Source organism: Giraffa tippelskirchi, chromosome X (genome assembly GCF_054371585.1).
Source record: "Giraffa tippelskirchi isolate mGirTip1 chromosome X, T2T-mGirTip1v1.2.pri, whole genome shotgun sequence".
NCBI classification, from domain to species: Eukaryota; Metazoa; Chordata; class Mammalia; order Artiodactyla; family Giraffidae; genus Giraffa; species Giraffa tippelskirchi.
In genome coordinates, this window is record NC_137289.1 from 30726205 (window position 1) to 30738681 (window position 12477).

At 37.5% G+C, this 12477-nt stretch overlaps 1 long non-coding RNA gene across 1 annotated transcript in view; it reads right to left on the reverse strand.

Annotated features, from left to right (window-relative positions):
• Window positions 1-686: 686 nt before the first annotated feature.
• The window catches only part of LOC145536193 (uncharacterized), a 113053-nt gene continuing 101262 nt past the window's right edge, over window positions 687-12477 (reverse strand). Inside the window, exon 3 of the long non-coding RNA XR_014075693.1 lies at window positions 687-5264. This is a non-coding gene — a long non-coding RNA (uncharacterized LOC145536193). The remainder of the gene's footprint in view (window positions 5265-12477) is intronic.

Here is a 12477-nt window from a genome sequence, read left to right on the forward strand (position 1 = left end):
TTATCTTTATATAAATATAAAGTGTGTGGATTACACTTGCCTTGTGGATGTGGAACATGAGCTCCTCAAAGACATATACATTTGTCTCTTATTCCAAGTAGCACTGCTAGGATTTAATAATTGCAATATTATGTGCAGGCAAGTAACCTTAATGCTGCATAAAAAGCCTCAAATCCTCTAAGGTTCCCAACCGAGGTAACTGTAACTGGCAACTTGCATTCGTGCATAGGGAACAATTGATTTTCACTGATTGATGCATTTCCAGACTTCACTAAAAGCCAGGAACTCATGTAAGGAGATGTCTGAATGAGGAAAATCTGACAGAAGAGTGTGCCTGCCAGGAAAAATGAATGACTACAAAGTATGCATGGGGAGCATCTGAAAGGCAATATTAAATGGAAGTAAAATATGAAGTCCTTTGACTTTTGTGCATATTAAATGAATATTAATTTGGTATACTTTTGGCAAATTGCCTCTTGTAACAACTGCCATCTGGAATCATAAATGCAATCCTAAGCCTAAACAAAGAATAACAAAGAATAGTACACTGCATGATTCAAAGCATAGAACCCAAAGCTAATAGCATTTCCTTTTATGTATGATTTATAAATGAGAACCATAATAAAAATCATAAAATTAAGGTACAGTTAAATTTAATTTTATAGAAAATGTAATTTCTGGATACCTTTTTTTTTTCTTCCACGATAACTAGAAATCTCCAAAGTCAATAAGACAAATGCAAAATCTGTCTATCACTTCAACTTTCAATTATGAGATATTTAAATGCCACTTTTACCTTCTATTTTCAGACAAATTTTTAATGGATTTTTGGGGTGGGAGTGTGACTCCAGATGTTTTTACAAATATTTGTTGGATTTTGTAATCCAAATGCTTCACTGTGTCCCAAATCATACTATACCTGGAAATTGAACTATTCATGCTGCAAATTGAATTCCTCAAAGTGAATCCTTTATAAATAATGCACATTAGCATAAAAAACTATCTAAATTAAATGAGGTCATTTCTATTTCTCAAAGGAAACTTGATTTGCAACTCCATCAACTCCAATAAGACAGATCAGAATAAGCAAATGGCAAGATGAACCTCAATCCTATGAAAATTAAAATCTAGCTCTTTCTTAAAGGGGAACAGTACTGCACAACTACAATTTACTAAATTTCAGAGGTTTAATGGGCTTTAGAAATCATACATATGAGTACTTTCCCATGTTACACATCAAAGGACTGAGAAAAAAATATATGAAGGGAAGTGCATATGGATAATACCTATCCAACCCTCACAAAAAAAAAAGAAAGAAAAAAAAAGCAGAGAGTAACAATACTAATGTAAAAAAAAAATCCAGGGAAGTATACTACCTCATGTGAGAAATGGAATGAGAAGCAATGAGATATAAAATCTAGTAGATACAGCAAATTTGCAACAAAGAAATCCCATGTTCATGATCACATCCATGCATACTCAGCAACATCAGTACCCAACCTGGTGATGTTGGCCCTTGAGTGCACGAACTGCAATGAAATAAATGTACAATGAGATGGTTATGGTAACATGGAAAACTGAGTGAACATGGACACCCCACCTCAGCTAAAAACACATGGAACTGTTGGGTAAAATATATATTTTTAAAAATTAAATGCTCAAGTATGAAAAAGTAAAAATCCTAGTTGTAAAAAAAAAAAAGTATTCACAACTTTACAAAAACAAGAACAATTAATCCTTGTGCAGAAGTTTAGGAAGCCCAGGGGGTTAGTTGACTAATTATAGGCCCTAGGATTTAGGGCTGTAACGCCTATTGAGGGACATGAAGACAAAAACACTGTAGCACTGTCCTTTTAGTCAAAGATGGACTAGAAAGCCTCCACACATCAGCAATGGGGAGAAAAATTCGAATTTTGATTAACCATGGTTCAGAGTGGGGCAAAGGTCTCTCATAAGAAATCAAAGTTGCCACACATGTGCCATACAAGTGTCAGATCGGAATTTAAAATACACACATAGTAGGGGAAACCTTGAAGAATGAAATGAACATGATGAAGTTTTTAAAACAGAGAAACTCTTGGGCTCTGGACAGAAGCACATACAAAATTACTTTTGATATAACGCTTCTACAATCAGGGACACATGGAACCTCAATACTTCCCATTTCCTACTCCTCCAAGTAAACCAAAGGTGAGCTTCTAATAAAAGAATTAAAACCACATGAAGAAACAATCTATTAGGAGAAGTACATCAGTCAAAACACACAGAAAGATTAGTACCTCTAAGAACTTGAAACAGAGTAATCTGAGATAAGCCATAAAATAAGTATATTTAAAATGATTGAATAAATAAATGAGGGAATAAAAACCACAACAAATCAATAGGACATCAGCAAAAGAACTCGTCATTAAAAAAAAAAAAAAAACAAATAGAATTCTTCACATAAAAAAAAGCAAAAACAGTTGCCACTAAAAACTCCAGGAGCAAGTAAAACACCAAATGAGAAAGACATAGTGAAGAAAAATTTGTAATATGAAAGCTAGATCTGAAAAAATTATCCAAAATGCAACACACAGAAATGGAAAGGTTGAAATTTTGAAAAGGAGTTTGAGAGATGAGAAGGACAAATTAAGAAGGTCTAATGTGAATCATGTTGAAGCTGAAACTCCAATACTTTGGCCACCTGATGGAAGAGCTGACTCATTTGAAAATATCCTGATGCTGGGAAAGATTGAAGGCAAGAGAAGGGGACAACAGAGGATGAGATGGTTGGATGGCATCATTGACTCAATGGACATGAGTTTGAGTAAACTCCAGGAGTTGGTGATGGACAGGGAGGCCTGGCATGGTGCAGTCCATAGGGTCGCAAAGAGTTGGACACAACTGAGCAACTGAACTGAATATGAATCATAGAAACAGATATTAGAAACAATGTCAGATAAGCAATATTTGAACAGATATTGGTGGCAACTTTTCCAAAACTGAATTGAAGGGTACAAAGAGAATGAAAAAAAAAATACACACCTAGACATTAAAAGTATTTACAGACAAGGAAATATTAATTTTGCTACCCACAGACACTCCCTGGACAATACTAAATAACATAATTCAGTAAGAAAGGAAATGTGGCCCAAAGGGAAGGATTAAAATACAAAAAAACAGTAATAAAGAAAGAGGTGAAAAATAAGATTAAATGTAAATAAAATTAGCTACAAGCAACATACATAATAAGAATTAACTATAGTTTAAAAGAAAGTGAAATTAATATATTAAATAGCTATTACATATGCAGTGTTAGGGGCTTCCCTAGTAGCTCAGCTGGTAAAGAATTCAACTATAATGCAGGAGACACTGGTTCGATTCCTGGGTAGGGAAGATCCCATGGAGAAGGGATAGGCTACCGACTCCAGTATTCTTGGGCTTTCCTGGTGGCTCAGATAGTAAACAATCAGCCTGTAATGCGGGAGACCTGGGTTGGGAAGATCCCCTGGAGGAGGGCACTGCAACCTACTCCAGTATTCTTGCCTAGAGAATCCCATAGACAGAGGAGCCTGGTGGGCTACAGTCCATGGGGTCACAAAGAGTCAGACACAACTGAGCAACTAAGCACCACCTGGCCCATACAATGTGAGGAGCTGATTGGAGTTAAACTGCTATAAACTCCTTGAAATGTTGGGGAGGAAAGTAAATATGTTTCTAGAATACTTAATATACTGAAAGTTATATTACATCATAGATGGGAATATTCAACACCATGAAGTTATGTCACCTTTCCAAATTAATCTATAAAATTAATGCTATCTCAATTTAAAATCATCAATAGAATTTCTCCTGGAACTTGAGAAGCTGACTTCACAATATGTAAGAAATAGCTAAGACACAATTTTGAGGAAGAATAAGAAGTAAATACAAAGCTATTGTAATACATCATGATTTACTATAATGCTTCATAAGTCAATGTGACATTGACCCCAGGAAGACAAATAAACTAATGGGACTAAAAAAGAGAATAATAGACTCAAGTACATATGTAAATATGGTTTATGGTAAAGAAGGCATCACAAATCAGTGGAAAGATGATGAGCTACTTAATAAAGTAAGACTAGTGGTTACACATATAAAAGATATAAAACCTAGCATACATCATGAATACAATTATAGGAGAATAATTTCTTAAATAAGACAAACAAAAATTCATATTGATAACATACAAAAAGATAATACAAGCATTTTATAGAGAGAAAGGTAAATACTTATAGTCCTCAGGTAGAGGTAAACTGATATTGATATATATAGACAAATAGATATACAGAACAATATCTAATAAAATTGAAGACATGTATACACAATGATCCAGCTATTCCATTTCTAGGGAAAATACCCTAGAGAAACTATTTCTGGGCATGCATAGAAATGCTCATTGTAGAAATTTTGGGGAAAATAAAGGTTTGGAAACAATCAAAATGTCCACTAGTAAGGATCTACATGTATCAGTCCATTTCCAAGTCACTGGAATTACCAATAAAGCACAACTAAAAACATTTGATTGGAAGAAGACATATAATGTGGCAGGCTACAGGTATTTTAAACTCACTTATGCACAAAGTAATACAACAGTGCATTCAAATATAGCACTGGTAATAGAGGAGGAAAATGTCAATTGAAGAGTTGTTTATGTAAGTCTTGTTTAGGGCACAATGTCCAACATATGCATATACATATTTATATACCTATCAATGTGTTGGGATTGAAAATAATAATCATGCAACACTATCAAGAACCAAGACTACCACCATACCATTTTCCTATGTCAGATCTAAGAATAGAGATTCAGCAAATTATATTATAAAAATCTTAAGCCAAAACATTCAGCTACTAAGCTTCCAAATCCTATAGATATGTAGATGAATTCTCTGCAGAATTACAAATATTCAGGTTGACATGTACAGGCCTTGAATTAGCCAGATGGCTAAATTTGTACTACTCTGTTTTATAATTGTTTTTAAGCCTTATTGTTTGTTTGCTTTCCCAATCAAAGGGAAAAAGTCTCAACGTGCAGTTCTTTTCTGGTAAATAAAGAACCAATTATATATTAACAGGCACTACCAGGAACTCAGTAAGTGTTTGATTTAACCATATTACTTCATTCATTTATTCAATGAGAACTTACTGAATGCTAGGTGGCGCAGTGGTAAAAAAAATCTGCCCACCAATGCCGAAGACGCAGGAGACACGGGTTCGAACTCTGGGTCGTGGAAGATCCCCTGGAGGAGGAAATGGCAACACACTCCAGTATTCTTGCCTGGAAAATTCCATGGACAGAGGGGCCTGGCAGGCTAAAGTCCATGGGGTAGCAAAGAGTTGGACACAACTGAGCACAATGCATGCATGCATGTGATCAACTACTATACTAAGCACGGCTTCCTTTCTGTTGTATTGTTTCAGGAAACTTTCACGCCTATCACTGGGTCTAATTTCATGACATATTACTCTCATGGTCTATCAGAGGAAGAAGAAACTGTCCATATTTTATAGATCCTCTAATTCCAGGGTACTAAGTACCGGACACAGCATGAGATCTTGGATAATATTCACCATAGTAGGAGAAATTTACCACAACTATTGACACTCACAAAATAAATATCATCTTACTCATATATATAAATACACACACACACACAAATTGTCTAAATTCTGACAACATAGGAACTTTTCCCAATGCTTGCACTGTTGCCCTGATCAGGATCAGAAATGCTCTATTTGTAAAATAATCTTGGTACACTCAGAGAATAAGTGGTAACTAGAATGGAGCCAGTTAGTTAAAAATGGACTCCAGTTCTTAAAATAGGGAAATAAACATAAAATCACATATTTCCTAGGGAAAGCAGCAGAAGCTTTACACCAATCACTTTCAGGGAGGAAGGTTAAGTGTTTTGATTCAAGTAAAAAGACTGTGGATTTCCTGAGGTGATTACTTAGCACAGCAAGCAATGCAATCTGTTATGATTTCAAAGCAAGTGTATCTTTAATTTATGTATCTCAATAAACAGGAACACGGCAATAATCCAAGTGTCAACATTCAGTTCAGTCATTGATTTGTGTTCGATTTTTTGTGACCCCATGGACTGCAGCATGCTAGGCTTCCCTGTCCATCACGAACTCCCGGAACCTACTCAAACTCATCTCCATTGAGTCAGTAATGCTATCTAATCATCTCATCCTCTGTAATCCCCTTCTCCTCCTGCCTTCAATCTTTCCCAGCATCAGGGTCTTTCAAATGAGTCAGTTCTTCATAACAGGTGGCCAAAGTATTGGAGTTTCAGCTTCTGCATCAGTCCTTCCAATGAACACTCAGGACTGACTTCCTTTAGAATGGACTGGTTCTATCTCTTTGCAGCCCAAGGGAGTCTCAAGTGTCTTCTCCAACACCACAGTTCAAAAGCATCAATTCTTCGGCACTCAGCTTTCTTGATAGTCCAACTCTCACATCCATACATGACTACTGGAAAGACCATAGCTTTGACTAGACGGACCTTTGTTGGCAAAGTAGTGTCTCTGCTTTTTAATATGCTGTCAAGGTTGATCATAGCTTTTCTTCCAAGGAGTAAGTGTCTTTTAATTTCATGGCTGCAGTTACCATCTGCAGCAATTTTGGAGCCCAAAAAAATAAAGTCTGTCACTATTTCCATTGTTTCCCCATCTATTTGCCATGAAGTGATGGGACCAGAGGCCATGAACTTAGTTTTCTGAATGTTGAGTTTTAAGCCAACTTTTTCACTCTCCTCTTTCACTTTCATAAAGACGCTCTTTAGTTCTTCTTTGCTGTCTGCCATAAGGGTGGTGTCATCTGCATATCTGAGGTAATTGATATTTCTCCCAGCAATCTTGATTCCAGCTTGCACTTCATCCACCCTGGCATTTCACATGATGTACTCTGCATATAAGTTAAATAAGCAGGGTGACAATATATAGCCTTGATGTACTCCTTTCCCGATTTGCAACCAGTCTGCTGTTCCATGTCTGGTTCTAACTGTTGCTTCTTGACCTGCATACCGATTTCTCAGAATGCAGGTAAGGTGGTCTGGTATTCCCATCTCTTGAAGAATTTTCCACAGTTTGTGGTGATCCACACAGTCAAAGGCTTTGGCGTAGTCAGTAAAGCAGAAGTAGATGTTTTTTCTGGAACTCTTGCTTTTTTTGATGATCCAATGGATGTAGGCAAATTGATCTCTGGTTCCTCTGCCTTTTCGAAATCCAGCTTGAACAACTTGGAAATTCACAGTTCACTTACTGTTGAAGCCTAGCTGGAATAATTTTGAGCGTTACTTTGCTAGCATGTAAGATGAGTGCATGAACAAGGAGAGATAAGAAAGCCTTCCTCAGCGATCAATGCAAAGAAATAGAGGAGAACAACAGAATGGGAAAGACTAGAGATCTCTTCAAGAAAATTAGAGATACCAAGGGAACATTTCATGCAAAGATGGGCTTGATAAAGGACAGAAATGGTATGGACCTAGCAGAAGCAGAAGATATTAAGAAGAGGTGGCAAGAATACACTGAAGAACTGTACAAAAAAGATCTTCAAGACCCAGATAATCACGATGGTGTGATCACTCACCTAGAGCCAGACATCCTGGAATGTGAAGTCAAGTGGGCCTTAGAAAGCATCACTACGAACAAAGATAGTGGAGGTGATGGAATTCCAGTTGAGCTATTTCAAATCCTAAAAGATGATGCTGTGGAAGTGCTGCACTCAATATGTCAGCAAATCTGGAAAACTCAGCAGTGGCCACAGAACTGGAAAAGGTCAGTTTTCATTCCAATCCCAAAGAAAAGAAATGCCAAAGAATGCTCAAACCAATGCACAATTACATTCATCTAACACACTAGTAAAGTTATGCTCAAAATTCTCCAAGCCAGGCTTCAGCAATACCCGAACGGTGAACTTCCAGATGTTCAAGCTGGTTTTACAAAAGGCAGAGGAACCAGAGATCAAATTGCCAACATGCACTGGATCATCGAAAAAGCAAGAGAGTTCCAGAAAAACATATATTTCTGCTTTATTGAATATGCCAAAGCCTTTGACTGTGTGGATCACAATAAACTATGGAAAATTCTGAAAGAGATGGGAATACCAGACCGTCTGACCTGTCTCTTGAGAAACCTGTATGCAGGTCAGGAAGCAACAGTTAGAACTGGACATGGAACAACAGACTGGTTCCAAATAGGAAAAGGAGTATGTCAAGCCTGTATATGGTCACCCTGCTTATTTAACTTATATGCAGAGTACATCATGAGAAATGCTGGGCTGGAAGAAACACAAGCTGGAATCAAGATTGCCAGGAGAAATATCAATAACTTCAGATATGCAGATGGCACCACCCTTATGGCAGAAATTGAAGAAGAACTAAAGAGCCTCTTGATGAAAGTGAAAGAGGAGATTGAAAAAGTTGGCTTAAAGCTCAGAAAACTAAGATCATGGCCTCTGGTCCCATCACTTCATGGGAAATAGATGGGGAAAGAGTGGCAACAGTTTCAGACTTTAATCTTTTGGGCTCCAAAATCACTGCTGATGGTGATTGCAGCCATGAAATTAAAAGACGCTTACTCCTTGGAAGGAAGGTTATGACCAACCTAGTTAGCATATTTAAAAGCACAGACATTACTTTGCCAACAAAGGTCCATCTAGTCAAGGCTATGGTTTTTCCAGTGGTCATGTATGGATGTGAGAGTTGGACGGTGAAGAAAGCTGAGCGCCGAAGAATTGCTGCTTTTGAACTGTGGTGTTGGAGAAGACTCTTGAGAGTCCCTTGGACTGCAAGAAGATCAAACCAGTCCATCCTAAAGGAGATCAGTCCTGGGTGTTCATTGGAAGGACTGATGTTGAAGCTGAAACTCCAATACTTTGGCCACCTCATGAGAAGAGTTGACTCACTGGAAAAGACCTGAATGCTGGGAAGGATTGGGGGCAGGAGGAGAAGGGGACGACAGAGGATGAGATGGTTGGTTGGCATCACCGACTCGATGGACATGGGTTTGGGTAAACTCCGGGAGTTGGTGATGGACAGGGAGGCCTGGCATGCTGCGATTCATGGAGTCGCAAAAAGTCATACACGGCTGAGCGACTGAACTGAACTGAAGATGAGTGCAACTGTGTGGTAGTTTGAGCATTTTTTTGCATTGCCTTTCTTTGAGATTGGAATGAAAACTGACCTTTTCCAGTCCTGTGGCACTGCTGAGTTTTCCAAATGTGCTGGCATACTGAGTGCAGCACTTTCACAGCATTATCTTTTAGGATTTGAAATAGCTCAACTGGAATTCCATCGCCTCCACTAGCTTTGTTCGTAGTGATGCTTCCTAAGGCCCACTTGACTTCACATTCCAGGATGTCTGGCTCTAGGTGAGTGATCACACCATAGTGGTTATCTGGGTCATGAAGATCTTTTTTTATCGTTCTTCTGTGTATTTTTGCTACCTCTTCTTAATATCTACTGCTTCTGTTAGGTCTATACCATTTCTGTTCTTTATTGTGCCCATCTTTGCATGAAATGTTCCCTTGGTATCTCTAATTTTCTTGAAAAGATCTCTAGTCTTCCCCATTCTGTTTTCCTCTATTTCTTTGCAATGATCATTGAGGAAGGCTTTCCTATCTCTCCTTGCTATTCTTTGGAACTCTGCATTCAAATGGGTATATCTTTCCTTTTCTCCTTCACCTTAAGCTTCTCTTCTTTTCTCAGCTATTTGTAAGGCCTCCTCAGACAACGATTTTGCATTTTTTATTTTTCTTTCTTGGGGATGGTCTTGATCACTGTCTCCTGCTCAATATCACAAACCTCCATCCATAATTCTTCAGGCACTTTATCAAGTCTAATCCCTTGAATCTATTTGTCCCTTCCACTGTATAATTGTTAGGGATTTGATTTAGGTCACACCTGAATGGTCTCGTGGTTTTCCCTACTTTCTTCAGTTTAAATCTGAATTTTGCAATAAGGAGTTCATGTTCTAAGCCACAGTCTGCTCCCAGTCTTGTTTTTGCTGACTGTATACAGCTTCTCCATCTCTGGCTGCGAAGAATATAATCAATCTGATTTTGGTATTGACCATCTGGTGATGTCCATGTGTCTTTTGTGTTGTGGAAGAGGGTGTTTGCTATGACCAGTGCATTCTCTCGGCAAAACTCTGTTAGCCTTTGGCCTGCTTTGTTTGTACCTCAAGACCAAATATCAACATATCTAGTGTTAATATTTCCTGTGATTACATGACTGTAATAGCCCTATTTTCTGATACAGGAATATAGCAGTTAGGGGTCTGATGTCCATCTCTCAGCCTTCTAGAGCTCTATCCTACTAGGTTTGATGATCAATGTTTGTAACTTTAGAACACAATAAGAACTTCATCCTAGTGCATCATTATCTGGAAAACTACCTGTAGGTAGTTCTCCTTCCTGCCCACACACAAGGAGGAGTATCTGACGTCGTTTACTCACCCTAATACTCCCATTACCCTATACATGGGATGGAAATGAGTAAATTACTGCTAAAACTTTGGACCTGCTTGATTTGCATTTCCATAACATGCTAAGAAATTAAAACAAAAAATATAACTTAACATTACTTTTAAAATTCCCCGGTGAGGTAAACTCAATAATCTCTGCTATCCCACACAACTCAGAAACTAAGCACTCCCATAAGACTGTGATATTTTTAGGGCCAACCTTGGCATTTTGACAGCACTGAGAATTTCATTTGGCTCAGAACCACAGAGACCCTCCAGAAACAAAAATAAAAAAAAAATCCTCCTACATTATATCAAGAAGAAGAATATTATTTTAGAACAGTCCTTTTAGCATGGGAGGTTCTTTCACCAAGAATAATCCAGGGTAAATTTATGTCCTATTATTTATCAGACAGCTTTTAATATCCTTGTTATTCATAGACAGAAATCAGAAATATAATGAAGTTGTGTTTTCACTTTCCTATCCCTGGTACTAACAAAGGGGCTAAGAGGCCTCTAAGATGAAAATGAGGGAATGAAAAGCAGACCTTCACTTTCTCCAGTTCTGTTTAGAGTTCATAGCTCTGTCAGCAAGAGGCACAAAACAGAACTGCCTCCAAAACTTGTGTCTCCAGGATTAACCATGCCCAAGAGAAATACAGAGAGCCTGAAGCACTAATTGGAAGGAAAAGATCATAGAAAAACACCAATCAAACAAGATGTGAAAAAATCAGAATAAGAAGTCTCAGGTTTTTGTAAACTCCTCTAGGAAGTCTCACCTTACCACATGAACCCTATATTAATGCCATTTACTCTCAACACATTGTTATCAGTGGATACAATATGGACCAACACTTATTTACACAGATGCTGACTAATACATTTAAAAGAAAATTAACTACTATTCATCTAGTATTTATTGAGTCACTACTGTATTCCAGGTACTGTTCTAGGTGCTGGGAATACAGCATGGAACAAAACAAACAAAAATCATGCCATGTAGAACTGACATTCTGGGTGAGATAAACAATCAAAATCAAACATCATACAGGATTTAGAGATTAAAGTGTATTAAACTTTGAGGACTTTCACAGCAAAGAAGAACAGAAAAATCAGGAGGAAGGTGGTAGAACACAGGCGGACTAGATTTAAGAGATTGGTTTCTTTTAAGATGGGAGAAAGGGCACACTGGTGTGCTAAAGGGAATAACCACAGAGAAAGAAAAATTGATCATGCAGGAGAACAGCTAACGCAACGTTCTTGACAAGGTGAAAAGGGTTATGATCTAGGGCAAAATTGGAAAGATTGGTTTTCTTAGGAGCACAGGGAATTCATCTATTCTAACTAGCAGGAAGGCAAAGAAAATGAACACAGATGCTGGTAAGTGAATAGATATGGTGATACAAGACAATAGAACCTGCTCTGGGGCCAAGACCATGCTTTATGTTCTTTCCCTAAGCATTAACATCCATGTTCCACTATTAGGTCAAATGGCACTAGCATGAAACCAGATATTTAGATAAATGCAATGAAATAAAAAGTCCAGAAATAAATCCATATATATATGGTAAATTAATTTTCAACAAAGGCACCAAAACTATACAGGATAGGATAGTCTCTTCAATAAATAGTACTGGCGAAAATGGATATTCACTTGCAAATGAATGAAACTGGACCGGTATCATATACCATACACAAAATCAACTCAAAATGGTTGAAGATGTGAAGGTAAGACCTGAAACCATAAAACTGCTAGAAGAAAACACAAGGGATAAGTTCCTTGACACTGGTCTTAGCAATGATTTTGTATATTTGATATCAAAAGCAAACCAAAAAAGATAAAAAATAAACAAGTGGAACTATATCAAATCTAAAAAGCTTTTCCTTAAAGGTAATCATCAACAGAATAAAAAGGAAACCTACAGAATGATAGGTTCATTAAAAGATATTTGCAAGCCACATATCTGATAAGGAGTTAATATC